The 23,724-nt window shown below is 46.4% G+C and overlaps 2 protein-coding genes and 1 non-coding gene across 6 annotated transcripts in view; 1 reads left to right on the top strand and 2 right to left on the bottom strand.

The window, feature by feature from the left end:
• The window catches only part of LOC142487257 (carboxymethylenebutenolidase homolog), a 134,392-nt gene extending 124,632 nt beyond the window's left edge, over positions 1 to 9,760 (bottom strand). Inside the window, exon 1 of one of the 2 annotated variants that reach the window (XM_075586216.1) lies at positions 9,662 to 9,760. The gene's annotated coding sequence lies outside the window, so the exon portion shown is untranslated. The remainder of the gene's footprint in view (positions 1 to 9,661) is intronic. The other variant, XM_075586215.1, reaches the window with a different exon arrangement.
• Positions 7,465 to 7,538, bottom strand: TRNAT-AGU (transfer RNA threonine (anticodon AGU)). Its single transcript has one exon. It is a non-coding gene; the product is annotated as a tRNA-Thr (tRNA).
• The window catches only part of LOC142487256 (carboxymethylenebutenolidase homolog), a 69,690-nt gene continuing 54,697 nt past the window's right edge, over positions 8,732 to 23,724 (top strand). The window contains exon 1 of one of the 3 annotated variants that reach the window (XM_075586212.1): positions 8,732 to 8,753. The gene's annotated coding sequence lies outside the window, so the exon portion shown is untranslated. Of the gene's footprint in view, positions 8,754 to 8,930; positions 9,112 to 23,724 lie in introns of those variants that run through there. The other 2 variants (XM_075586210.1, XM_075586211.1) reach the window with 2 other exon arrangements.

The raw sequence follows: 23,724 nt of genomic DNA on the forward strand, positions 1-23,724 counted from the left end.
TTCCTGGGTCCCTTCCCAATTTGTGAACAAATCAATCCTGTGGCAATCCGGCTCCAACTACCACACAGTATGAAGATTCCCAATATCTTTCATGTGTCCCTCTTAAAACCATTCATCACCAGTCACTTCTTTCCGGATCAGACTTGTAAACCGGACCCCATTACTGTCCAAAATAACGAGGAATACGAAGTTCACTCTCTTTTGGATTCTCGCCTATCCAGGGGCCAGCTCCAGTTCTTGGTGCAGTGGAAGGGCTTTGGCCCTGAAGAGAGATCCTGGGTACCTTTAAAGGACATTCATGCCCCGGCCCTTCTTAAGTCCTTCAGGAAAAAGTTTCCAGAGAAACCGTTCATGGACCGTCCTGAGGCCGTTCCTGAAGAGGGGGGTACTGTCAGGAATCGGCGTTCTCTGCGCTCCCCACACAGAGCACTCTCTCCCCTCAGGGAGTCCCTGGACACACAAAACAATCCTGTCTTACCGGCCTCCGCGTCTCTCCGCCCCTGCCGCCGTCGCGGGATCACTCTCCTCGGCGATTCCTCTGCTCAGCGCCGGGCGTGCCCACGCCCTCCCGCGCGTGCACCTGCACCATCCACTGGCTCGGTCCACGCGAGTACACGCATTACAGAGTGCACTCATTCTGCACACTCTTCTTCCCGTCCCCTGGACCTCAGGCTCCGCCCCCGCACACCGCACGGGCATACTCGGGTTACCAACAAGACTCACCTGGCCTGTTACACCTGCACCAATCTGCAGTGTATCCCTGTAGCTCTTCCTGTCCCGCCTCCGTTCCTAATTGGACCTTCCTGCTTTATCTTGCTCCTCTCTGCTCTCAGTCTTTGCTCGACATAGTCTCTGTATGGAAGTACTTCTGGATTCTCTCAGTGTTTTCACAGGTTCTGACGCGGCTTGTACGACTACCCCCTCTGGCTCTCGATCTCGGCACTCCTTGGACAACGCTCACTCTGGTAACCCCTTGAACACGGCTTGGACTACGACCTATCTTCGCTCTCCACTCCGTGACCTCAGCAAGGCATTCTTCACTCTATCTCTACAACCGGTACCGGCAAGTATTGTCTATCTTACTACACCTGGCCTGGCAACACTTTATACCACACTCGGGACACGCTCCCTTTGCTGCAGGTGCGTGTATTACCACTTCCCCCTTCAGCTCAGGGGACGGGTCTGGTCTGCGGGCAGCACCGGCGTAACAGCGATATTATCCATCGAAATCCCTCCATTTGCCGTTTGCTTTTCTGAGGAAAAACAAAAAGAAAAGTTTTACTGTAATGGCCAGTACCCTAAAGAAGTTCCCAGTCAGTCCCACCAATAATTTTATCGGGGGGCGTCTCCTGTTCACATGCGCATGCGCCTACTGTCGATGTGATGACACGCATATGCGTTTCAAGGAGGTTCCAATGCGCATGCACCTAGCGTTCCACCAATTGTTCAGTATCTGCAGTACTGTAGAAGCCGCCCAGCCAATGATATTGCTTACAGGAGAATCGCTTGACTTTTGAATCGCACTGATATTGATATTTTCAAAATAAAAAAAAAACAGAAAAAAATACGGCAACATTACTCACAATAGAATTTCCCATTCAGTTGGCGCCGGCGCCGGGCCACTGCCAGTCCAGTATTCTTGATCATACACGTTGACAGTTGGCAGCGGGACTACTACACCTGTAGTCAGCTGATGAGGCTGGAAATCGCTTAGGTACATGCAAGCTTGCTCGAAACTGCACGCGAAATCCGTCTCAGGCTGCAGGTATCCATGCGTGGACAGACAGCAAGGGTTGTCACTGACGGTAGGACCGTTATTGGAAGCCGGTGCTGGTGCTGGTGCATTGCTTGCCAGCGACTGACGTTTCTTACTTGGTTTTAACACGACCTTTCGCCTTTTGCCGTCTGCATGATTATAGATACAGGAAAAACCTGGTGATACACACCAATACCCTCCAATAAATTCGGGATCAATACGATAAAAACATGGATCGCTACATAACTTATTCCTTATTGCACACTTCCACACATGAGGAGCTGGCGAAAATTTGTAAAAGTCATAGTTTTCGATAAAATACTGATAAATTTGAACAACTGTTGCCATCTTATCATCTGTTGCATTAATCGCGGCCCATATTAAAAAAGCGTACGTTCTGTCGGGTTTTTGGAACATGGGCTGCACTTGTGCACCAGACCAGAAACTGGTGCTTGTCTTTCTTTAATATGAAAAGCCAAAATTGATACATTATTGTAACCTCTTCCTTCAGTCCCAAGGCCAATTTACAATAGCCCACTGTGATATGTTTTTTTAAACGAAACAACTGCAAGTCGACCCATTACTGAAGCGGGTGCGCATTACAATTCATGAATATCTGCCATCTGGTGGACACGCGAAGAATTGCAACCTATTAAATCCGAACCATTCTCAATAAACGCATCAACCGCGCATCAACCGCGCATCAACCGCGGCTGAGAAGGCAACATGAATGCGGCATGCACCAGGTGAAGTGCGTAGCATTCGGAAAAAAATCCAGGAAAAATGCAGTGATGTTTTAGAATAAAAGGGGCCGCGACAGTTCTTGAGTCCCTTCAACTAATCAGAATAAGCCAGTCCTTGGTTAATAAATCTTCAAACCTAAACAAAGTTTTGCAAGTACACTAAATTAAACTGCGTGTTTTTTGTGTGTGGTAAGCTGCATAGGTTAGGGGGCTTCAATACAAACTACAGTGGTATCTATTTTTATGTGCAAATGTTGGAAGGCCTGATTTAGCATTTGAGGAACTGCCCCGGGCCCCACATCTTTAGTAGCATTTTCACTTAATGGAACAGCAAGAGGCGTATGTACTACGTGTCGCAAACAGCCTTTGTGATGTAAAATTGGCGCACATCAAACAAAATTTCAATTGGGCTTATATGCACCTATGCACTAATCTCAACTGTCTCTGTGCCAGCTGTGTCACAAAATATATTATTTCCATTTGTTTTGGCGCACAGAAATGATGTGCTTTGTGTACCGATGCAAGTAGTATACAATACTTAAGCATATTTCTGTATGCCACAAAATAAATTAAAGTGCATCAAAACCGTCCTTTGAATTCAATTTGGCGTAAAGTTCCTATGTATCATCCCAAATATTTATTTGTTTGATTACATAGCTTCAAAAATGTATTAATTGAAGCGTATAGCTATTATACACTAACCATTTATATTTACTAATACCAGCTATAAATAAACATTCACATAATTAGTTTTCATTTAAATTGTATAAATCAGGTGTACAAACAACACACAGAACCCCACTAAGAGAATGGAAACAAAAGAAAACAGCGCACAACGCCAAATAGTGAAGCAAATTCAACAATATATTATAGAATTAATAAGGGGGTAATATATCTGCGTACATGAAAAAAGTTGGTAAAAGGCATGTAGTGTGTATCACACTGTTTACCACTCGGCAGCTGTTAGCTGTAGATTCAGGTGCTTGCTTCCCTCTGCTGCTGCAGCTCAGTTGATTCTGGGGCAGGACGTCAGTCTTTTCACTCCCAAGGGGATTTCCCTTCATGCAGCCAGGTTAAGCAGCTGGTACTGGGGCTCGGTGAAATCGCTCCTGCTTCCTGGCCGATATGAAGCTGCTCCTGTACCTCGGCAGGTGTATCCTCTGCACAGAGGTTAAAACGCAGCTTGCTGGGGTGCCCTCAGCGTGCCACGATGCAGCAGTGGTGGATTCAATAGGGAAGTTTGAACAGTCTTACAACGTCTCTCACAAGTGTCCAAAACAGCACACAGGATGAAATAAAAACAGGACAGGCCAATACATAGACAAAGGCCAATGTAAGCAGATATAAGGCAATAGAATGTTACATCCAACTAGTTTCGTAGAATTAACTACTTCTTCAGGGAAATACAGCTGCAGACGCCATTATCCCCAACACGGTTATGTGGCACTTATTATTTAATGTATAATTATCTCACTGTGGGAGTTGTGGTTTAATTTTTTATTAATTTTTTATCACTAAATTGATGGTATAGTCACTGCACTGTATATATTTATACATTTAAACTTTATAGGTAGTTAGGTAGTAGCGCACAGTTTTGTTTTTTGTGTACACAGAACCCCAGCAAGCTCTTTTTGGGAACCCCTGAGCCCCCACAATATAGGATGGGCATCTGCGGGAAGATCATTTATATGCTATAATCAGTGTTGTGCAATTAATCAGGGGGAGTAGCAGAAGATAATTCTCCTACTGGGATTGCATCCGGTACTCCTGGATCCTGCAGGAGATGGAGGCGCCGCACCAGTGAAAAAGAATGAACCATCACTCCAAAAGCCTGTCCCCCCATTAACAACGGCGGAAACTCAGTGATACTGTGAGCTAGCAAGTAACCAGCACAACACACCATGTAATAGTGTGATCTCCCAGAGGGTGGGTGAAAACCTGTTACACCTGATTTACAGCAAGCGACAGAGAAGCCCAATGCTACATCCAATATGACAAAAATACACAGTAAAATACTTATATATTCTCTTGAAAAAGGGTAATTTACTGTGTATTTTTGTCATATTGGATGTAGCATTGGGCTTCTCTGTCGTTTGCTGTAAATCAGGTGTAACAGGCAGAGCAGAATATTTTCTAAGTCCTACTTTCAGCACCATTTCGAACGGACTTCTTAAAGACTTTATTTCGGTCAAGGAAGTTTCGTTTTTCAGCCCAAAACCCCAGTAAGTGTGTTTTCTCCTGTATTATTATAATTCACTGTGTGTATGTCTGTTTCCAAGAAATAAACACAATTTATTTTACATTTTGATTTTGTACAGTGATATGATTCCAGGATAAAGGTGTACATACCTGGTTTCCCGTGACAAAGATTGACACTTTGAAAAACGAATTTGCACCATTTGCTTGTGTTTATCTATTTTATATGTATCTGCGCTTCGCCAATCACCCGGACACATTAAATACTATGGATTGAGGAAAGCAATCCATATCAAGGTTTGAAGCTGCAATATACTGATTTGTTTGTATTGGATTTTTCACTTATAATCATTTTATTCCCTATATTTAATTGGAATTATACATGTAGCCCCGGGGTTATTTTTCCCTCTTTGACCCTCTCTGTAGCGTGGCGAGCGATTGCGGGTGCCGCCGGAGCCAGCGACGGACCCGCCGGGAGAAAAGAGGGTGGGGGCTAGTGCAGGGAGCCCAGACAGCCCGATTGATACATTTCGCGGGCTTAGTGTCACGTCAGTCAGGCTGAGGAGCAGGAAGGGGAAGGAAGGGTGCAGGGAGCGAGTGGCTCCTGCACCAGGTAAGGATTCCCAAGTCCCAGGCAGGCCCCAAATCCCTGTTAGGGTAGGGGGTAATTGATAAGGTACGGCCCGAGATAGGGAGCTTGCCCTTAGGTGTGAGAGGGTGCAGGCTTGTCAGTGGATCACGGCTGGTAGTGCCGTGAGCGCTGACAAGTAAGCACAGTGTATACTGTGTGTGTTGCTGTCTGCAGGTTGACTGCGTGTGTGGTGTGTTAGTGCTGCATGTTGTTGCTGCGAGGCTAGTTACAGTTAGGATTGGGACTTAGTTAGTTAGGGGAGTGGGACAGGTCATTAACCCCTGTAGGCCCCTAGGAGTTTCCCCAAAGCCACCACAGGTTGCTGTGCTATAGGGACGGCCTGTAGTGTAGCGAATGCCACCTAGATAGTTAGGGACTCAGCGGCTGCTGCTGTTCCAGTGACGGAGTTTGGACCCACGTTGGGGTCCACGGAGAATATCACCAAGGATAGGATCAGATTAGTTAGTTATTATCTATACTGTGTATGTGTTTATTGAGTGTCCTGCGAGGAACCACTCCCCCGTCGATGGGAGCCATCGCAGGTGGAGGCGCTGCGCTATGTAAATGTGTGAGTATTACCCCGGGCTCCCAGCTAGCGGAGGCTCAGATCTCCTGGAGCCGCAGGTGTTAGGCAGCGACCAGTAGTCCCTTAGGAAGGTGTTCAGAAAAAGGGCTACATACACAATTTTATGCACTATTATCACTTGATGTTTTCTTATTGAAGTTTAATAGAATAGATTTAAGCACCATTACATAACACCCTTTTTCGCACTGTTTAAGAGGTTTGCAATGGACAGATGTCCGTTTGTAGTTCAAATTTACGGTTACGCCGGTCAAAATTAGTATTGTTACATTCAGCAAACTCACCTGAATCTATTAATATGACTCACGTCCGTCTGAGTATTAGAGAAATGAAGTTATGAGTGTGTTTTAATATTCAGTCAAACTTTTAAACGTCACAAAAGAAGAGTTTTTTCTTTCAAGTCATAAAACTCAGCCAGAGCTGATTTCCAACAGGGGTGGGCTTATCTTGTTTCAATGGGGAAAAAATAGTACATAAGTCTCATCAAGGTAATATGAAAATCAAAATTCAACAGAGGTATGTTTTGGGATCAGACACGTGAGTTCTCATCTTTCTTACGCAAGTGACCTCCCTGGGAAAAAACTATGACAAATGGTAAAATATTGTATAGGGCTTTCTGTTTATGTTCTCTCCTTTTACTTTAAGAAACTGGTCTGCATTTATTGTAACTGTTTGTTCTTGCAATCGTTTTCTGTAACCTAAGCACTGTAATTTTATATATATTAAAATAAAACGTTAATAAGTCATGCTTTGAGCTTTGAATGAACTGTTTGCACACTTTGTATATGGTAAAGTTAATTTTCTGACACATTTTGTTGCAGATTTTGTGTTAAGTGCATGATTTTTCTTTAATAAACAAAGACATTTGATATTTCTTGAGTGGTGGAAGCTGATAGATATAGATTGCAATCGAATAAAGGGGTAAATACTAACTCATTAAAAGTACCTTGCGCAGGAGAAAGGTGTGTTTGCTATACTAGATGTGTGTATTAACCGTGGTTGCATAGATAAGTCACATGCTCCCTTGTGTGCTCTCCTTGACATGTCCCTTATAAGGTAAAGATGAAAAATAAACAAAGAAGCAAAGTATCAAAAAAATGTGCATTAAAATAGGAATAGCACATTCGATCCCTGCAATATGGAGCCTGTAATCAAAGTTTTTGATGCCTCCAGAGTTAATGTTACTCAGAAGTTGGTGCCAGGTGACAATTGGGTACAAAGTATCTGAGTCAGTACTTCTTCTACAGTGAATAGTACAAAATTATCTAAAGTTTTACAAACGTATTTTTAACTACTACTCAGGATGGGAACACTTCCTGTAAAAAAAAGCAGCAAGGAATACATGTATTTTGTTATATTATTTGTTTGAGGATAAAACCACTGGTTTTAGCAGGGGAAAAGAACAGCAAGAGAAGAGTAACAGGTAACACTTCCCTCATGAGTAAGCTAAGTAACACGTAACACTACCCCCATGAGTCAGCTAGCCAACACAAATATTAAAGCTTATTAGCAGAAGAATTCGCTTAATAAAACCGGCCATACAGAAATAAAAATGAGGCACCGCTGGGATTCGAACCCAGGATCTCCTGTTTACTAGACAGGCGCTTTAACCAACTAAGCCACGGCGCCATCACATGCACGGCTCTTCCCCTGTGCTACCCTGTAAATCTAGGAATTGCAGCCTTTTCCTGTGTGTTTTCAGTTATTTTCCACGTCTTGTCTTTCCTCTAAGATCCGTAGCTGCAACAGCAACAGACCGTTTATTTTATGTGCTTTTGCTGAACAGTAATACTGGATGCAGGAGGAGGTGTAGCAATAGATGAGGAGCTGAGACATGATGCAACCATAGAAGCTGCTGAGTATTTGCTGACCCAGCTGATTTCTGTTTTGCAATAATGGTGTGTGTGTGTGTGTGTGTGTGTGTGTGTGTGTGTGTGTGTGTGTGTGTGTGTGTGTGTGTGTGTGTGTGTGTGTGTGTGTGTGTGTGTGTGTGTGTGTGTGTGTGTGTGTGTGTGTGTGTGTGTGTGTGTGTGTGTGTGTGTGTGTGTGTGTGTGTGTGTGTGTGTGTGTGTGTGTCTAAAACATTAGGCGTAGGTGAGTCTTTGGAGAGACTAACTATTCAGCTGCCCAATCTAGGATCAAACTGTTTAATGAGCTAAAATAAATGCACGTGTTAACATTGTAGAAGAAAAATCAGAGATACATTCCTTGGGGGGAAATCCCCCCCCCCATCCTTGTTAATGCATTCATATGTTATATTAACAATTTCACTGCTAGAGGGGCTTGGAAAAGCCTCAGATGCCCTCACTGGCAACGAGAGGGTTAATATAACCACTACTGTGTTAAGACTTTTTGTACAGACAACAACCCCCCAACCCCCGACACAGTAGTCTAGAAAGAAAAATAGTTAAACTTAATGAATATTGGCATTGTTTTTTGTCTACTTATCCATGTGGAACTGTCTGCAGTAATGTGCAAGCTTGGGGGTAAAGGTTACACTGTCCTTGCTCATCTGTGTATCTTATCTCTGATGTTATCTGTGCATCATGTGATCTGGGTTATCTGTGCATCATGTGATCTGGGTTATCTGTGCATCATGTGATCTGGGTTATCTGTGCATCATGTGATCTGGGTTATCTGTGCATCATGTGATCTGGGTTATCTGTGCATCATGTGATCTGGGTTATCTGTGCATCATGTGATAATAGTCATCTGGCACCAGATAACCAATGCTTGATTCAGTGTATCCTGACTTCACTTCTCTCTTCCTAGTAAATTATATATCGGAGAGAAATGCACTTGTATGAGAAACTGGAATCTCCCCTTTTTGTAATTAAAAAAAATGTAAGTGTTTTGAACTAGAGCATCTCAGGTTACCCCTTTAAGGTGACATTATTCATCTATTTGCATGTGTATCCGAAAGAAAAAACACGGCAGAGTAAATCTTCTGGCCACAGACGGGCTTTAGGCAGGGTTATGATCACACCCCAAAAAGAATATATATTATTGGGCAGGCTCAGTTACGCCCTGTTACTCCTCTTTAAGCGAGAATAAAAAGTGACAGGGGGGCAGAGTGTTTTTCCTCTGCATGAAAAGCTCGGGACTGATTTCTGGCAGCCTGGTGCAGCACAGAGACTGTGGAGAAACTGCTCAGGAAACACAGGAGAGGGGCACATATCCTGACTGACGAGGGACACACAAGGTAAATACAACATACAGCTCATCTGTTCTATTATGATCACATGGAGCAAGTAAAGATCTTCATACAGGAAGCAGCTAGAAATCTGATCTGATTTGTAAGCAAATCAGGGATAAACGACTAGAAAGGTGTTTAATTACATGTACATATACTGGAAGCAAATAGCAGGTAAACACCCTTTACATGTTCATGTGGAAAGTATATAGAAATCTTATCATTTTTAATGTAATACTGTACACTCCAAAATATGGTTAATTAAGCATGTTGTAAATATGGTGTTAAGTGTAGTCATGTGTATGGTACCTAATGGTTAATGTTTGTAGTTTGAGACTTTGCGTAAAAAAGAAAAAGTTTTTTTTGTACTGTTAAAATCATGATTTCATAATTTGTATTTCATATAGTGCTTTTCTCCCAATGGGACTCGAAACACTTCACAATTACAGTATAGTGCGCCGTATGCAGCACATAAGAATTTTTACAGACAGTCGCTGCGCAGATGAGTTTATAATCTATGATTTTGGTGCCTGAGGCACAGGGAGACAAAGCGACTTACCGAAGGTCACAAGACGCTGACAACGGGAATTGAACCAGTTTCCTCAGTGTGTTGTTTACAGAGTCAGTGTTGTTACTCAGTGAGCCACTCCTTCCTGAAAGTCCCTTCACGGGCTTGATAATTCCCTTGAGTTTAACCTTTGTACTGCACTGGGATGTGGGGAGAGATCAATTCTATCGTGAGAGAAAGTAGTTTTGCAACTGGAATGGGCTCTGAGACAGAAGCCTTTCTGTTGTAAATTGATGGAGTAGGGAGGCCAGAAGTGGTGCAATTGAGGTGGAGCAGACAGGTTTCCAGCAGGCTTGTATTTCTACAGGAAGATTAAAGGAACACCACCAAAAAAATACTAGATCAGCGGTTTTCAATGTTGTTGTTTTTTTTTTTTTTTTTTTTTTCAGGGTTAAGGAACCCTAAGTGAAATTCTGAGGAACCCTCAACCATGTCTAATGTCTAATTTCCTCACTGCCCCCCTCCCTCCACCCCTCCCCCCAATATACAGAGGCCCTGCACTCTTCCCCACTTACTGCCGGTGGAGAGAGTTGGGCCTCTGCAAAGTTCTTACCTTCTCCGTCATACCGCCCTTCCCCTTCTGCAGCGTCAAATGACGCTGCAACGTCACATAGTGTTGCGTTACCACGGTAACATGTCACACTGCATCGTGTTTCCATGGCAGTGCGTCACCGTGTGACGTCACGTTACTGTGATAATGCAACACTATGTGATGTCGCTGCAGAAGGAGGAGAGCGGCACCAGGTAAGTGGCATTTTTGTACATATTCCACTGACTATTCTGTAAAACACCTTTAGAGTCCCTTAAAGTGAATGTGCTGTAAAGTGAGTTCCAGCACCAAGAGGGGTTTTCTGGCAAAGCACCACTTGGTAAATATGCCCCATTATATCTGTTACCTTATGACTCTACGATGCAGTTACTGGTCTGATCAGGTTACCTTACAACTGTGTATATAGGGAGTGGCGAGAGACTTGTCATTTAGTTGGTTTTTTAATATGCAATACAGATAGCTACCAGATAACTGCTGTTGTCTACCCCCATGTAGTTTGTGCTTTGTATGCAGAAAAGGTAAAACTAATAATCCCTAAATGCTTAAAGAGGCACTCCAGGCGACACTTTTTTTTTTTTTTTTGGTGTTTTTTCTTAAGAGCTGAACCGTGTTGATTTCAGCTCTGGGGACCCCCTGCTTTCCGAGATACTTACCTGCGTAGGAGCCCTGGCTGGGTTCACAATATGGTGGTTTAAATGCCCCGCGTCCTCTGGGCCAATAGGAATCCACAACATTATCCAATGTGTCTTCATATTGGCCCACGTGACGCGAGAGCTTTAATCTGCACAGAGATACCAGCATCACCTATGGAGGTAATGACCTCGGGAAGCAGGGGGTCCCCAGAGCTGAAATCAATGCTGTTCAGCTCCGAAGACCCCCACCTTAAATCCTATATTAAAAAAAAAAATTGGTGTAAGGAGTGCTCATTAAAAAATCAGCACTGTCCTAAAACTTTGTTTTTAGTTGACCGTTCTGAATCCTTTCTGCAGGGGCAGATTGCAGACAAATATCAGCCCGGGCAATTTTCTCATGCCGGCCCTTCTCCTATGACGTGGCGTCCTTTGTCACCATGACTATGCAATGCTTATCTCCCTCTTCCTCACTCAACCTTCACTCACTCTCTCCAACACACACACACACACACACACACACACACACACACGTGATGCAGACAGGAGTCTCCTCTTCCGTTCCTCGACCAGTCAGATCGCTCCGTAGAACGCAAAATCTCTTAGAAAAAAGCAGATGTATTTATATAGTGCCATTCATGTACATAGCGGTAATACATGTGATAATCATATAAATAACAAATAATACAAACACAATGGGAAGAAGTGCTTCAGACATAAAACTAACATCTAGGAAAGTCCCTGCCCTGAAGAGCTAATTGGTATGTAAGAAGAACGTACAGAGACAGTATGAAGGTGTTCTGGTAAGTGCATCTGTGAGGGGCCAAGGTCGATGTATCAGCCACGGAGCTATTCATATGCTTCGTTAAGGAGGTGGGTCTTAAAGGTGGATAGAGGTGGTACTAGTCAGATATTTGAGGGGAATGGCATTCCATAGGTGTGGGGCAATCACTAAGAAGGGTTTAAGGCGGGAGAGGGCTCTAGACACAAAAGGGGTAGAGAGAAGACATCCTTGAGCAGAACGCAAGAGTCCAGTATGGTGTATTAGCGAGAAATTAGGGCTGAGATGTAAGGAGGAGCAGAAGAGTGTAAAGCCTGAAGTGAGGAGGAGAATTGAGTCTGTGATACGGGATTTCATAGGAGGCTAGGGGAGGGGTTTCAGCAGGGGAGTCACTGAGACAGATTTAGGAAAGAGTGGAGTGATTCTGGCAGTAGCGTTTAGGATAGATTGTAGGGGAGACAGGTGAGAGGCAGGAAGGCCGGACAGCAGGAGGTTACAGTAGTCAAGACGGGAGTAGTCTGACGGCCTGCGTCAGAGTTTTAGCAGTAGAGCAACAGAGAAAAGGGTATATCTTTGTAATATTGCGGAGGAGAAAACAACAGGGTTTAGCTACCTTTTTGAATGTGAGAGAGGAGTAGAGTGTGACCCTTTAGGCTAAGTCTTCACTGTGGCACGCGCGCCCGGCGGGGGGGGCGGCGCATGCACAGCGCTACACCGCGATAGACGGTCTGAGGGAAGGTTTGCGATGGGAGGGGGCGTGGCTGTAGGTTTGCGCGGGCGTGGCCATGACGTCCCGCGGCTGGTTCGCCCTTATTGGCTGAACCGCCGGCGGGGGCGTGGCCACGCCTCCGTTGCAGATGTTAATTTCAAATTCCCCTGCCTCCCTAAAAACCTGTCGCGCACCACTGGGGAAAGGTGCGCGACAAGGTAGGGACGGGAACCGGCCTGACTGGGGGGGCGGGGCTTGATAGCACGCCGTAGAAGTGACTGGGGCCACCCCCTTAGGCAGCATGCTTGTGCTACTGGGTGTATGATAGTGCTTCCAACAGTAATGTAGTAGGGCCAGGTTTGGGAGGAAATATGAGGAGCTCTGTTTTTGACATGTTTATGTCGGTGGAGGGCCATCCAGGATAATATAGCAAAGAGACATTCAGAAACTAACTGGTTTACACAGCACGTGTAAGGGCAGGGGTTGAAAAGTACATTTGTGTCATCAGCATAGAGGTGCTATTTGAACCCAAGAGATGTGATTAGGTAACCTAGAGAGAGTGTGTAAAGAGAAGAGGTCCCAGGATAAATCCTTGGGGTACCCCCACAGAGAGGAAAGGAGGGGGTGTCGGCAAAAGAGACAGTGAAAGTACGATGGGAGAGGTAAGAGGAGATCCAGGATAGAACTTTGTTATGACTACCATGTGTATGGAGAATGTGAAAGTGAAGAGGGTGGACCATAGTATCAAATGCTGCAGAGAGGTCGAGTAATACGAGCAGAGTGCAATAATGACCTTTGTGTTTGGCAGCATGGAGGTCATTAGTTATTTTAGTGAGTAGTGTTTCAGTGGACTGAGCAGTGCGGAGACCAGATTGTAGAGGGTGTAGGAGAGAATAGTCAGTGAAAAAAATGAAGCAAGCGAGAGAATATAAGGTGTTCAAGGAGTTTTGAGGCAAAAGACTGACGGGAGACAGGACGGTAGTTAGAAAGACAGGTAGGGTCTAGCTTGCTGTTTTTGAGTAATGGTATAACTGTTGCATGTTTTTGAAGGATGAGGGAAAAGTACCAGAGTAGAGGGAGGAGTTAAAAATGTGCGTGAGTGTAGGAATTAGAGTAGGCGCAAGAGGTTTTAGCAAATGGGGTCAAGAAGGCAAGTGGTAGAGGGAGAAGAGGAGATCAACCATGATGCATTCTCCTCTGTGACGGCGGAAAAAGGGTTGAGGAAGGTAGGAGGAGTTAGGAAGAGGTGTAGGATGGGGGGAGGATACAGAGGGGATGTTCTGATGTATGGATTCCACTTCTTTTTTTTTTTTTTTTTTTTTTTTTTTTAAATAGTCAACCAAGTCTTGAGGTGAAATTGTGACGATGCTTGTCTCAAATTAGGAGGCGGACCCGCAGGGCTGAGGTAGGGATGTAAATAAACCAGACAAAAGAGAAAATGCACAAACCATAGTCAATAGCAGTACTGTATGATATAGGTTAATGCCAAATAAAACTCAAACATGAAACTAGATGCACGGACGAAAGGGAAGGGGATGCAGCGGAAATCTAAAACATAGACTTACACGGGTCTGTGAGAAGCAAGGTATCTTCTAAATCCTCTCCAGCTGGTGAATGAGTGGCTAGGTACGAGCGTAGTGAGTGGGGTGGTTCTAATTAATATATATCTATATATTGTGACTCACATGGCCATGTATGAGTCACTGTTTCAAAAGATATCTTTGAATCCTCTCCAAGTACTTGGTCCAGTACCCCTGTGGTGGTGCAGGCGTAATGACGATAGTGATAAATGTACAAATGGAGAAGTGTGTGTATCAATATCTATCACACGGCCATGTGAGTCGCTGCCTCCAGCGGTTTCTTGTGATCCTGTGTCTGCTGCGTCTGTCCCCTAACAGTGTTTGTTGACACTCGTCGGAAGTACAGTTGCCCCACAGACATCCAGGATAATGTGTATTAGATCACAGATAATTTATTATACAGATACAACATATAAAGCTACAAAAGCCACTCGCATTACAAACAGTCTTGTGGCTACTGTCAGTTCTGCTGATCACCGCGTCCGGAGTCAGGAAAAGAGCTGCAGTTTGCCAGTAGTTACGGAGTCCTTCTGGGTCCAAAATGCTCCACGTTTCGCACAAGGTAAGTGCTTCGTCAGGCCTTGAACGTGATGGGGTGGAGGAGCATATATGTAGTCATGACATGCGGCTGATTGGATGACCGAAATCGCCTGAATTGCTTCTAAAACGTGTGGCCCATTAATTCTAATGATCAGTGTGTCTGTGTTAGCATCACATGATCGCGGCGTCAATTACGTGAATGGAAGAGGAACACTCCTCCCCTTCCTTTCAGATCCCAAAGAGAGCTGAATGTGATCTCCCCTAGAAAGTGACCAAAAAGCCCATGACATAGCTGCTGCAATGCACCCTGGGGCCCCTGGAGTGCCAGACCTCATGATGTGGTAGTTACGTCATGACACACTCGTGGTTAATACATCGCATAAGTTCAGTGTTGGATTTTAAAAAATGCTGCCCATAGGCACTTACCTGGTGCCACCCTCCAGTGCCGTGTCGATGCCATGGCAATGTGACGCTGTGATGTCACAATGCCGGCTTATGCTGGACCGGTGCTTGCCAGGCGATCGTGCGCTTACGCTTTCTGGTGGAGCGATTGGCGCTTGCCAACCGCTGGTGTGCGATCAGGCAAACGCACAAGCGGCTGACAAGCGCCGATTTTTTTAAAATTTCATTCTGCAAAGGGCATGTGCCAACCTGGCACTTCTGCCTCTTTGCATACTGAGCTCACCCGCTGTCCAGGCTCTACAGAGTCTGGGCTATGGCAAATGGTGGCCGGATAGCCCTGTGCTAGCCCAGGATGCGAGTACTCAAGCAAAACTGCAGTACCCCTCCTGTTTTAACACCATGGCATCCCTGAGGCTTTCAAGTTTGGACTCCGCACAGACACATAGGCACCAAGCTTGGTAGCCATATGGTCTCTTGGAATCCATGACTTGGAAATCCCACAGTTCATTTACAGGTTCAGTACATATACCTATTAAATATAACTCTTTAATAAAATATACTGTGTCCTGTCTTTTGTGTGATAAAATATATAAGTTCCTGTTCTGGTGTCAGAGATGGAGGGAGTGTATACTGTATATTGCATACACTCACTAGCCTCATTCTTGGCACACTTTAGAAATAACTTTTAAAACTTTTACACACAAGAAATCACTCTCCGCTTTATCCCCTAGCTGGAGCACCCCTCCTTATACTAGGGACCCCTCTTTATACTAGGGACCCCGTGTTTGATTGCAGGTATACATTAAACCCTTCATCTCTGTTTACCTTGTCTGGAAGATGCTGCAGCAGGAATCCTGGCGGTGAATCGTAGGAACGTTTTCAGAGTCCGAGTTTGCCCGGAGCAATGTGCTTGGCTGCATCCGAGAATCTCACTTGATTCCCGGATCCAACTCCTGGGGTATCCCATAACTCTGGAACCCCAATACATAGATACATTCTGTAAAGACTTTCTCCGACAAACCCACCCTGAACCTTACAGCCTAGAAATCTCCCGGTTCCAGCATCCCAGGAAAGGTAAAACACAAACAAATCTTTAATGATGCATAATTTGCACAGTCACAGTAATGTATTTATGACATCTGGGTCCAAGAGCTGACACTCTAGGACCTCAACACACGGATCACGGGTAACCAAGGGGGCTGAACACTTATTAGTGAGCCTGGTTAACCCCTTCACCATCACACCTCCTCCCCTTAAGATGCAGGCTCTGTTACGACCGCCTCGTCCGGTGGTTTAACTGGCCTGACACGTGTTGAGGTTGTTGGCTCACTGGGACTGTCCTGGCATGAAAGTCCATCAGCATTGCCGTGGTCACTGCTTTTCTTATGCTGGATAGAAAAGTCAAATTCTTGCAGGGCATGACTCCAGCGAAGGAGCTTGCCATTTTCCCCAAACATACTTTGTAGCCAACTCAAGGGCTGCAGTTTTCTCAGAGCCCACACAATAACCAAACACTCTTTTCAATTGTAGCATAAGCCACTTCCCTGGGCAGTAACTTTCTGCTCAGGTACACCACATGATGCTCTCCCCCCTCCTCCCCCACTTGACTAAGTACAGCACAGATACCGTAATCGGAGACATCGGTCTGTACCAAAAACTTCTTTGAATAGTCAGGATGCCAGGATGGGTGCGCTGTCTTGAGTGCCTGAAATGCTGTTTCACAGGCAGGATACCAGACTACCAGAACTGGGAGTCGCTTCTGTGTCAGATCTGTCAAGGGTTTATCCACAGCGCTGTACTGTGGGATAAACTTCCTATAGTACCCAGCGGTTCCTAAAAAAGCCAAAACCTGCTTCTTAGTCTTGGACTGGCCACGGCACTGTAGCCTCAACCTTAGCTGGTTCAGGCTTGAGGTGCCCTCCGCCCACCCGGTGCCTTAGGTACAAAACTTCTGCCATACCTACTAAACACTTGGTGGGTTTCAATGTGAGCCCTGTTTCCCTAGTTCTGCTTAGCACTGCTGCTACATGAACTAAGTGACTGTCCCACGTCCCGCTAAATACTGCAATGTCGTCCAGGTATGCCTCTGCGAAACCCTGCATCCCTTCCAGTAACCTATTGGCCAGGCGTTGGAAGGTAGCCGGGGCATTCTTCATCCCGAATAGCATCACTAGAAATTCATAGAGACCACATGGAGTAATGAATGCTGACTTCTCCCTAGCCTCCTGGGTCAGCGGGATCTGCTAATACCCCTTGCTCAGATCCATGGTGGTCAGATACTTTGCCCCCGCGTGCTCATCAAACAGCTTGTCCATGCAGGGAATGGGATAAACATCTGACACCGTTCCCGCATTGAGCTGCCGGCAGTCCACACAGAAGTGTCTGGTCTCGTCCTTCTTCAGTACTAGGACTACCGGACAAGCCCAAGGGCTCTGGGACGGTACAATTACCCCTAGGGCCAGCATCGCCTCTACTTCCGTCTCTATACTGCTTTCACGTCTGCTGATACACGATAGGCATGCTTATGCAGAGGTCTCAGCTCACCGGAGTTTTGCCCAGCTTGTCCGTGAACATAACCCTATACTGTTCTAGCATAGCCCTCACCTGTACCTTCTGCTGTGCACTGAGCTGGGATCCTATCTCTACCTGCGCTACGGTGCCCCCCTGTCTAGATTCCCCTAGGAGGCCAGGCAGAGCATTGCTCGCCGGGTCCCCCATCGGTGGGCTACAATTAGCCAGCACTGATGCCACACTCTGTGCAAAATACTCCTTAAGCATGTTGATGTGATGAGGTCCTAGTTCTTCCTGTCTCTCATCTAACTGTACAACATGGTTGCACTTATTCATCTTTCTGTAACCGTGTACAGTCCAGACAGGGCAGCCATCAATTTGTTCTGCAGAGTGGGCTTGAGAACAAGCACTTGCTGACCTGGGATGAATGACCTGCTATGGGCATTCTGGTCATACCAAGCTTTCTGCTTGGTCTGAGCCTCCCTGAGGTTAGTCTGTGCCAACCCCATAAGCCTTTCTAGCCAGTCTCTGAGATCTAGTACATACTGAAGCACAGAAGGATCAGTATTAGAAGTGAGCCTTTCCATTAAGCGTGCTAACTCGCGAACGGGGTCAGCTAGCACCCTGATTTTTGGTGTGCAAGTCCTAGTTAATAAACCACTCGCGCACACATAAAAATTAAAGTTGTGACACCACCAGAACATAATGTTCTAATAAAGTCTATAATACTGTAAGTTTTAAAATGTACAGGCAGGAACAGTTTTTCCTGTGAGCCCGGGAAAAATCTTTTGGCATGTAAATGTGCCACGGGTGAATGAGCTGAGGGTATTTTCCTTTCTGCACTTCAAAGAGACCCGTTAAGTGGTAGACTCTGAGTCTAGTGAAATGCAGGGATGAAAAGCCTCAGAAATCCTAAGTGTGAAAATGGCCGGGATGTTGCTGAGTGCCAGATCCCGGTACTCGGCATGAGCCATTCACACCTTGGGGCCAAACCCCAGACTAAGGGTCACCAGATAAGGGGTGTACCCCAGGTATGCTAAGTCGCATGGTCAAGCTAACACATGCGCGGGGCAAACAGGAAATCCCGTTTTGCAAACTACGGGCAAATCGGAGATTGGTGGGTTAAATGTTCCCACGGAGGGGATTGGGCATGCATGTGTCATGATCATACTCGCCACAAACCGGGACCGGGCCGCGGGGCTGAGGTGGGGATATGTAAACACCGACCTTAGACCACGAAGCCGGTTCAGGGTTGCGCAGTCCACAGTCAAACATAGCCAGGTCAGGTTTGGAGAATGCAGGATAATCAGGAGACAAGCCGGGTTCAGGGCAGGCAGCATAGGAACGATGGTCACAAGCTGAGGTCATCATTAGACAATCTTGGGTGAAGCTGCTTCAGCGTAGAAGGCAAGAACTTGGAGTGAAGTCACTTCAGCAGAAAAAGCCAGGAACTGGAACAAAGGCGCTTCAGCGTGGAGAACAGGAAATTTGAAGCCAAGTCACTTCAGCAAAGGAAACTGGAGATAGACCACTTCAGCGTAGAAAGCAGGAAACTAAGCGGACCTGCTACAGCGTAGCAGAGTTAATGGAAGGAGGTGACAGGAACCGAAGGTCACAGGAAACCAGGAATGCAGACACGCCACAGGAGATGCTGAGGACATCAGCGGACCGCTTCAGCACGGCGGAGACTACCAGGAAAAAGACGTAGCACCGGGGCTACCGAGCAGGAAGGCCTTGGAAGCAGGAGGTCAGACGGGGAAACACAGGCAAGAAAGCCAAGCAGGCTAAACATGGGAGTCTGTGACAAGCACAGTAGCTTGCAACAAGGATTGCAAAGTCTATGTCCAGCAATTTCCTGAGGGCGGGGCAGTATCTAAATAGTACAGGAGGCCAATCCGGCCAGAGCTGCACAGGAGGCAGCAAGAGCCAGGTGATTGCAGAAGCAGGGAAAAGTTTGTCTGGAACCTGCCAAGCTCCGGAAGGATGGGTTCCAGCCAAACCCAGGAGCAGATTCATCACAGCATGTTACAGATAGGTCTGTGAACCCTATAAAACTGCCCACTGAGCTATCCCCTGTGTGATTCATGACGTAACCAAACTTTGCACAAGATTCTGTTCGAGTACAGCGGTAGCGGTTCCAAGATGCAAGGGGTTAATAACATCGCAACTACGGATTTACCCCAAACTCAGGCATTCGTTAGCCCTCGTAACTCCCGAACGAATTCTTATGAACTTTCTTCATTTGGCGGAGTTATTAGATCGGCAACTTGCGATCTAGCCAAACGGACTTTAAATCAGAGACTGCATTTCTTGCGCTTTATTGCAAAGGACAATTTATTTTGTTTCCCCATCCCAGTAAGTGTTGTATTAAGTGTATTCTGAAGCTGTTGTGTGTTTGTCTATTAAGGAAATAAATGACAATTTATTTTGCCTCCTTGTGTTCAATCGAGAATCCCAAAAATATAAAAAGTGTTGGTCTACCGTGACCATGTGGAAGGAGGTAGTAAGGCTAGGTTTGGGAGAAAGTATGAGGAGCTCTGTTTTTGTCATGTTTAAGTCGGCAGAGGGCCATCCAGGATGATGTTGCAGAGAGGCATTCTGAGACTTTAATCTGTACAGCTGGTGTAAGGTCAGGGGTTGCAAAGTACAGGCATACCCCGGTTTAAGGACACTCACTTTAAGTATACTCGCGAGTAAGTACATCTCGCTCAATAGGCAAACCGTAGCTCACGCATGCGCCTGTCAGCACGTCCTGAACAGCAATACTGTCTCCCTACCTGTACCAAAGCTGTGAGCAAGCGGGGAGACTATAGAGCCTGTTACACATGCGTTCTTTACATCAGTTATGCACGTATATGACGATTGCAGTACAGTTCATGCATCGATAAGTGGGGAAAAGGTAGTGCTTCACTTTAAGTACATTTTCACTTTACATACATGCTCCGGTCCCATTGCGTACGTTAATGCGGGGTATGCCTGTACATTTGTGTGTCATCAGCATAGAGGTGATAATTAAACCCAAGTGATGTGATTAGGTCACCGAGGGAAAGTGTGTACAGAGAAAAGAGAAGAGGTCCCAGGATAGAAGCCTGCGGCACCCCCATGGAGAGATCTATGGAGGAGGTGGTGTTAGCAGAAGAGACACAAAGTACGATGGGAGAGGTAAGAGGAGATCCAGGATATAGCTTTGTTACGAATACCAAGAGTGTGGAGGAGAAGAGGGTGGTCCACTGTGTCAAATGCTGCAGAGAGGTCGAGTAATATGAGCAGAGTGTAATGACCTATGTCTTTGGCAGCCTGGAGGTCATTAGTTATTTTAGTGAGGGCTGTTTCAGTGGAGTGAGCAATGCGGAAGCCAGATTGTAGAGGGTCAAGGAGAGAATGGGTGTCGAAAGTGGAGCAGGTGAGAGAATACAAGACATTCAAGGAGTTTGGAGGCAAAAGGCAGGAGGGTGACTGGTCGATAGTTGGAAAGAAAGGTAGGGTCAAGCTTGCTGTTTTTGAGTAATGGTATAACTGTTGCATGTTTGAAGGAGGAGGGAAATGTACCAGAATAGAGGGATGTGTTAAATATGTGTGTAAGCATGGGGGTTATAGTCAGAACAAGATGTTTTAGGAGATGGGAGGAAATGAGGGCAAGTGGTAGAGGGAGAAGAGGAGATCAGCAGTGACACATCCTCTTCTGAGACGGCTGAAAAAGTGTCAAGGAAGGCAGGAGGAGAGTTAGGATGCAGTGTAGGATGGGAGGAGGCAACAGATGGGATGTTCTGACGTATGGATTCCACCTTTTCCTTAAAATAGTCAGCAAAGTCCTGAGGTGAGATGGAGGAAGAAGAAAAGGCAGCTGAGGGTGGTTTGAGTAGAGAGTCAAAGACAGAGAAGAGTCGGCGTGGGTTAGACTTTAGTGTGTTATTAGTGATGAAAAGTAGGTTTGTTTAGCCTGAGAGAGGGCAGAGTTGAAACAGGACAGCATAAATTTGTAGTGAAGGAAGTCTGCGAGAGTGTATGAGATTTCCTCCAGAGGCGTTCAGAGGAACGAGTGGAGGAACGCAGCATGCGCGTGTGGGAATTTAGCCAGGGTCTAGGGTTAGAAGGGCGAGGACGGCAGAGAGAAAGCGGGGCATGTAGATCAAGAGAGGAGGATAGGGCAGAGTTGTAGTTCCTGACCAGGTTGTCAGGGTCTGAGGGACAAACTTTCTGTAGTAGCCTGCGGTGCCTAAGAAAGCCATAACCTGCTTCTTGGGACCGGGCCACTGCATTATTGCTTCCACCTTGGCTGGCTCTGGCTTGAGGTGCCCTCCACCCACCCTATGCCCTAGGTACAGTACTTCTGCCATCCCTACTAAGCACCTGGTGGGTTTCAAGGTGAGTCCCGCTTCCCTAATTCTGGCTAGCACCGCAGCTATATGCACTAAATGTGAGTACAACGAATTGTTAAACATTGCAATGTCGTCCTGGTATGCCCTTGCAAACCCCTGCATGCTCTCCAGTAACCGATTTTGACCAGGCGTTGGAAGGTGGCCAGTGCATTCTTCATCCCGAATGGCATCATTATGAATTCATAGAGTCCACTCGGGGTAATGAATGCCGACTTCTCCCTAGCCTCCTGGTCAAGGGGATCTGCCAGTAACCTTTACTGAGATCCATAGTGGTCAGATGCTTTGCCCCCGCGAGTTCATCCAGCATCTCATCCATGCGGGGCATGGGCTAAGCATCTGACACAGTCTCTGCGTTGAGCTGTCGGTAGTCCACACAGGACTGGGTGGTCCCATCCTTCTTGGGTACCAGGACTACCGGACAAGCCCAAGGGCTCTGGGACGGTACAATTACCCCTAGGGCCAGCATCTCTTCTACCTCCCACTCTATACTGCCCTTAATCTCTGCTGATACCCGATAGGCATGCTTATACAGAGGGCGCAGGTCACCCGTGAGCACTGGGTGATCTGTGATATGGGTCCTGCCCGGCTTATCCGTGAACAGAGCCCTATACTGACCTAACGAAGTTCTGGCTTCTGCTCTCTGCCTGACACTCAACTTGGGCCCTATCTCCACCTGCTCTACGGTACCCGTCTGCCTAGCCTCCCCTAAGAGATCTGGCAGAGCACTGCCCGCCGGATCTCCCATCGGTGGGCTACAAATAGCCAGCACCGATGCCACACTCGGGGCTATGTACTCCTTCAACATATTGATGTGGTATGTCTTATTTCTCCCTGCTTCAGCATCTACCTGTACAACATAGTTGCATTCATTAATCTTTCGGAGCACCGGATACGATCCCGACCAGGCAGCCATTAATTTGTTCTCCCGAGTGGATTTCAGAACAAGTACTTGCTGTCCTGGGATGAATTCTCTACTACAGGCATTCTGATCATACCAAATCTTCTGCATGGTCTGAGCAGCCCTAAGGTTGTCCTGTAGCCTGGGCTACCCGCAACAATTGTTGCCTGTACTCTGTGGGCACCACTAGCTGTCGTTTACCGGTCCATATCTCATCTAACCCCTTGGTCCCTTGCTCTCTATACAGGAGCCCGCGGTGCCACAAGTAGTAATCAGACCCGTCCCCTGGCTTAGACTCGGATGCCCGAAGTCTCATGCCCTCCAAGCTGGGGTCTGATCGCACCGCTGGGGTCTGATCCATAAACTGAGTACCTAACACTGGCCACCTGCTTGTCAAGGCTAAGTCAGGGAGACTGGGTACAAGTAAAGGGGACAGTAAGTCAGGGTCAGTATGCGACTTCGTCTGGCTTACCTGTCTGGTCTCCGCTGACTGCTGGAACTGTAGGTCCCAAATGCAGGGGGACAGGGGCTGGTTCTGCTGCCATCCTTGCTGACTGGCTCCTGGTGATCACTGCAACAGGGGCCAGCTCAGTTGTAAAAGACACAGGTAACGTGCCCCAGGTCATTGCCAAGTAGGACCTCGGCGTCCTAACCCGGGCAAAACTCCCACCTCCCTCATGCCACATCCGGCACCCCAATCCAAAAAGACCTGGGCAACCTGGAGCGACCGCGGTCCTCCATCTGGCATGGTCACTTGCATCCCGGTGCCCGGGAGCAAATCCTCTGGCTGCACCATATCATGGCGAACCAGGGTCACGATGGCACCGGAGTCCAGCAAGCCGTCCGCATGCCGGTTCCCCGATGGTCGTTCCTAGTTTCGTCAAATTTCTTTGTTTATGAGCTGCTATATCTTCTCTCTAATTTGTGTCTATAATTTGTATTAGGTCTGCTATAGTTGTTCTATTGTCCTTCTGTATGGTTATAATTAGAATTCTTGGTTTTACCCCAATTTTTATAAACCCCTTTAAAGTAATCCTCTTCATCTCTAAATAATTGTTTCTTTTTTCCTGCTACT

The sequence above is a fragment of the Ascaphus truei genome, chromosome 2 (assembly GCF_040206685.1).
Source record: "Ascaphus truei isolate aAscTru1 chromosome 2, aAscTru1.hap1, whole genome shotgun sequence".
In the NCBI taxonomy this organism is placed as follows: Eukaryota; Metazoa; Chordata; class Amphibia; order Anura; family Ascaphidae; genus Ascaphus; species Ascaphus truei.